Source organism: Herpailurus yagouaroundi, unplaced genomic scaffold (genome assembly GCF_014898765.1).
Source record: "Herpailurus yagouaroundi ecotype Mexico unplaced genomic scaffold, PumYag 29, whole genome shotgun sequence".
Classification (NCBI taxonomy): Eukaryota; Metazoa; Chordata; class Mammalia; order Carnivora; family Felidae; genus Herpailurus; species Herpailurus yagouaroundi.
This window is the reverse complement of record NW_024412377.1, coordinates 12,885,858-12,891,857: the sequence shown is the minus strand read 5'-3', so window position 1 is coordinate 12,891,857 and position 6,000 is coordinate 12,885,858.

Sequence of the window (6,000 nt, the reverse complement as noted above, 5' to 3'; positions counted from 1 at the left end):
TTTTGTTTGCTTTGTGAGTTCTTTTTTTATTTGCTTTATGACAAATTTAGCCTGTTGAGCCATTTTATTTGGCCGTGAAGAAATGGCATAGTTAGGCTTTCCTTGTCAAATGGATACACAGCTAGGAAAGAAATTTTTAAAAGAGATTTGTAATTAGCCGCTGAGTAGAGCCCACAGAAGGTAGCTCTGGTACCTTCACGTCCTTCTCCATCACGTCGGCCACAGAGCCCAGTGCCTGTCCCGGCGCTCCGGCTGCCCTGGCCACTGTGCTATGGCTCCCTCCCGTTGCCCAGGCTGAGTAGGCACCTCCAGGGCCCCACATGCATGTGGAATGCTTGACAATCCATAAAGGACAAGGAACAGTGGTGGCCCTGAATGAGCCACGCACAGCAAGCTACAATGATGGGTTACCTGAGATAATTTAGTTCCCAGCCTGATGTTTCCCTTTTTGGGCATCTTCATAGAGCATCTGTCACCTGGCAATGAGCAGTGAGTGCAGACTAACTTGACAGTAGTCAAAGCCCATAATTTGATAGGAAACTTTTTACTTAAAGTCATGGACATAATTTAGGGGGTCCTGCAGCCTCTTCTACTTTCTGTGTTTCTTCTTTCTTTCTTTCTCTTCTTCCTTTTTCCTCTTTCTTTCTCCTTTTTTCTTTCTTTTTCTTCTTTCTTTCTTCCTCCTCTTCCATTTTTCTCTTTCTTTCCTTCTTTCTTTCACCATTAGATCCTTAGAATCTTCTAGGCTTTCTCTGGGTCTCTACCTGTTTTCCTTACACTCTCCTTCACCCCTGGATAGAGTCTTATTTCTTAGCTGACCCAAAGAGCAGAGTAGAGACTCAGTCCTACGAGGATGACTAGTAAACCATCCCAACTAAGCCAAGTGGACTATGGCAGTAGGTTGGTTGAAAACCAGATTAAAATTGAAAGCTGCTGAATCAGAGAATGAAAGAGCGGAAAGTATAGGAGAGATAAGAAAACAGTAAGAAGAAAGCAAACAGATTCAGCCAGTCTAAAAGTGAATCCGACATGATGCTATATGAGTGTGGCTAGCAGCCGTCCATGGGCTGTAATCATCACAAGCTAAACATGAGTCACCTGGGCAATGTGGTATTTTTAAAAATAGTCATCTCATTGAGATGTAGAAATTGGACACAGCTTGCTAAAGGAAAGTGCACGTAGTGATTTGGAACTTTACCTTTCCAAAGCAGCTCATCCATATAGTATGTCTTTATAAAATAAATGGGGTGTTTTTATGTATATGCAATCATATATACGTATATGTATATAAAAAATTGAATTATCATTTGCACTGTTTGTCATGGTGTGTCTGTGGATATTATAGTTGTCACATTGGTTTCCAAAATTGGAATATCCTTTATCAGACAGAAATTATATCCAGCATCAGCTAAAAGAAATACATGTATCAGACAGTGATATTTTAATTTTAAAAAGAGGTAGTAGGTTTTTTCCCCTATTAATTGGGTATTTAAACAAGCACATCCATGCCTGGGTAGCTCAGTCAATTAAGTGATTTCGGCTCAGGTCATGATCTCACATTTCATAGGTTCGAGCCCCACATCGGGCTCTGTGCTGACGGTTGAGAGCCTGGAGCCTGCTTCAGATTCTGTCTTTCTGTCCCTCCCCTGTTGCACTCTGTCTGTCTCTCTCTCAAAAATAAATACACATTAAAATTGTTTTAAAAAGCCTATCCATCTATAGAAAGATGTTTCTGATAGCTGGAGACTTAGGGATTAGTGGTGCTTTGTCCATTCTAGGATCCACTAATGTGATCACAGGTCCCTAGGGTAATTTGGTTAAGGGTTGTTGGCCTTTTTTTAAGAACTATTTTGAGGAGGAAAAAAGCCTTTGTTGGTCAGTGTTGGGGACCTGCCCTCCAAGCTATCATGAGAGGAAAGCTGACTAAGTGGGTGAGTGGCCTGTCCAGTCGCACAGAGTCTGACGTTCAGAGGGCCCCACCCTTGGGGAGTAATGCTCTGCAGTTGCTGTCTGGCAATTCTTTATTCTTTGATGTTTGAATTTTTTTTTTTTTTTTTTTTTTTTGTAAGTGCAGCGTGACGGGCCAGTAGAATGGGCACGGGGAGGGGGGTGGAGCTTCCACTCCCGGTAGCTTCCCTTCCCCTCTGCCACCTGCCAGCGGTCCTGCCCCGGCTCCCCTCCCCACCCAGCTGCTCTGCGTGACTGCCCAGGGTCGTCTGCCCAGGACCGAGGGCAGGTCCTCCCCCAGGATGGGGGAGGCTTGTGTTCCACCCTGGCCATCTGCCCCTCATGGGGGGGCCTGAGCACAAGTGAGAAGTGTCCTCATCAGGCATGTGCTTTGCAGCCTCAAGATAAGGTGCTTGCTGTCCTTGTCCCAGCTGGCAATGCCACGGTGCATTCAGGAGTGACTGGTCGGGGCCCTTATACCCACCCTGAATCCGGATCCCAAACATGCCCTGGAGGGGAGGTTGAAATATCTTGGGGACCCATTTGTTATGTGTTGGGGCTACAGACTGGTGGAAATGGGGTATTGACTTCTCCACCCCCCGTGAGGTCTCTGCATTGTCACCTTGCACTGGACCTGGAAAACTGAGTGAGGGTGATGTGTATCCACAGACCTCCCTCTTCAAAGTCTGTACTTTATCACTCTGCTTCTCATGATTTCTTGGGCCTTCTGCATTTTGACCACAATTCATTTCTTAATAATTACTCCACAGCCTTCAGGAATCCTCTGATCACCTGTGTGTGGCCATCTTTGCTTTAGAATTCCGCCATGGGTGACGTGGTGGCCACGTGTGAATTCTGTGAATGGGCACATCAGCAAGGTTACCCCAGGGTTCAGAACAGGCTGTGCCCCATGACACCCTTTGGCAGGTTCTAATGGTGTTTAGTTCTGCAACTGAGAACTGTTTCATACCTCAAAGTAATTCTCAGCATCAGTCAAGCAGATCGATACTTAGAAACACATAGACCTTAGGGATGTATTAGGCTCCAGCAAGGTGTTTAAGAAAATCTGTTGTTATGTCTTTGTGGATAAGGTGGAGTGACGGGGACAAGAATGGACTGGCAGATTAGGTGGTCTGTCATCTTCATAAAGTGCTGATTAATCTAGGTCACTCTGAGAGCAGCTGTTAATGGGAAGTGACAGGGCATCAGTGCTGATCAACACCTTTGATCAATAGTGTGGAAGAGGACAAACGACCTGCAAATGTGTAGGTGTTAAGAAGCTGGACAAGAGAATGAATGGGGTTGGGGACACCATTAAGGTCTGTAGGTTTGGATGACGGGCTGTGTCAGACAAGAACAAAGTTAATAGGACATACTTAGATTCAAAAGTTGCATCCAAAAAGTAGAATCCTTGGAGGTTTTAACTGCCCATAAATCCAAAATAAGCTGGCATGCTGATGAACCTGTTTTTTTTTTTTTAAAAAGGCTGTTCCCAAAGAATGAAAAACTTGTAACCACACAAAATCTGACACAGAGTAGCAATTTTATTCTTAATTGCCCCAAATCGGAAGCAACCAAGATGTCCTTCAGTAGGTGAATGAATAAACAGTAGTGTATCATACAATAGACTAGTATTCAGTCATAGAAAGAAATGAGCTATCAAACCATTAAAAGACACAGAGGATAGTAAAAACTGCGTGTCCTTCTGGAAAAGGCAAACCAGTGGAGACAGTTAAAAGACCAGTGGTCACTTGGTTTCTGGGGAGCGAGAAAGGACTGAATATGTGGCATACAGGATTTTTAGAGCAGTGAAAATACTCTGTGTGATGCTGTTATGGTGGATACATGACATTATGCATTTGTCAAAACCCATAGAAGGTGCAACACCAAGAGTGAACCTTAATGTGAACCAAGGAGTTAACAATGTATCCATATTGGTGCGTTGGTTATAACAAATGTGCCACACTGAAATAAGATGTCAATATTAGGGGCAACTGTATGTAACAAAATGTAACACATTTTGTTTATCAATCTAGCAAATTTTAATAGCCATTTTTAAGATAGCCTCTGGTGAATGACTGGTTTTGTTTAAAAGTTTGATGTTTGTTTATTAGAGAGAGAGACAAAGACAGAGACAGAGCACCAGCAGGGGAGGAGCAGAGAGAGAGGGAGACACAGAATCCAAAACAGGCTCCAGGCTCTGAGCTGTCAGCACAGAGCCCGACACGGGGCTCGAACTCACAGACCGTGAGATCATGACCTGAGCCGAAGCTGGATGCTCAACCGACTGAGCCACCCAGGTGCCCCATATTTTGTTTAAAAGTTTAGTTCTATACCCCTTTAAACATTTTAACCCACGTTTGTAAATTTTGTATTTTCTCTATCACTTTAAAGTACTTAATTATCAAAGATTATTAAAGTTGTACCAAAGGACTCAGGAACCAGCCCGAATAAGCTCCCACCCGCCAAGATGGGACACTTTTGAGGGTCAGAAGGAATAATACTGCAGTGGACTGAAGCATATCGAGTATGATCATAACAACACTACCGAAAGGAAAGAAGAAAACCAACTTGGTTTTCGTTAGAGGCTACTGAGGAACTGTCTCATTATCTTGACAGCTGCTGAATAAAGAGAAAGACTCAAGAATTAATCCTGCCTCTCCTGTGAGATCCGGGTCTCAGGGCAATCAGACATCCATAGGGGACGTTTCTCTTTATAGATCTGATCCAGCTGGTGGCTGAAGCAAGAGTGAAGAGCTCTCACTCTCCTGTGTCTCCTAAGGAAGATAGGTAGACCTCGTCAGTGGCTGCTAACGTCACAGGAATAGAGACCCCAGACACCCAGACAGTATCTGCCTCCTGATGGAAACACACACCAACACCTATGATGTAGTTTAAATTTTGAACCTAAATCTGGCTGGGTCTCTAGATTGAACTGCCTGTTTTTATAGTCCGCCCAAGGCATTGAGGAAAATGTTAAACTAAACCACAGGATTCAATGACTGATTCTCAGACTCTGGAAGATTTTACTGAACAAATGAGTCTGTTTCTTCCACAAAGAATTTCAAGCAGAGAGAGAGAGAGAGAGAGAGAGAGAGAGAAGGCTGTAAACCTATAAATTACAGGAAACTCAAAACTCCCATCATCAATTTCAGTGTATGATTTTTTCCAATCTTGTTTCAGTCTTTGTGTGTATGTGCACATGTGTGTACAGAAGGTGATTGGGTAAATGTGCATCCTGTTGGGATATCTGATGACATTAAGGGATTAAAACAATTTTTTAAGATGAGACAGTGTTTTTATTGTTAGGTTAAAATTTCCTTTTTGGGAAGATAGGTGGCAATATTTGTAAATTCAATTATATGATGTTTAGGATTTGCTCCAAGTAATCCTGGGTGGTGGGGATGGGTGGGGGGAGAGCTTGGTGGGAACATAGAAGAAACAAGACTGGCCATGGATGCAAAACTGTTGACTCTTTTTTATTATAAGTTGGTCTCTCTTTTTATGTGTGTTTGAAATTTACCAAAGTAGAAGTTGGAAAAAAAAAACAAAAAACCAGGCTTTCCTGAACATTAGGCAGTTCCTGCAAAATGAAGAAATTAAACTCCTGTGTTCCTAAGATTTTAATTTCAAGTCACAAGTCTATACAGCTATGCATTTTATTTGTTTGTTTGTTTGTTTAATTTTACAGCTACATATTTTAAATTGGAACCATGAGATGAATCATCTAAAACAGTATAATTAAAAAACCAAATATGCATAGGTTTTTCTAAATATGAATGATTAATATTAGGGATTAATTTCACAAACATTTCTGTACTTAATTCTTGGGGTCAAGGATGCTAGCCTGCCTAGGAGACGATTATGGAATCCCATAGAATTTTAGCATTCCCTTCCTGAGCAGTTGTATGGATTGCCTTTGTTCTGACTGAGGATTCGCGGGTGTGTGTGTGTGTGTGTGTGTGTGTGTGTGTGTGTGTTGATAAATGAAGTTTATTGCAACATGACCCATTCTTTCATATAATATCTGTGCTGCTTTCATACAGTGACAGA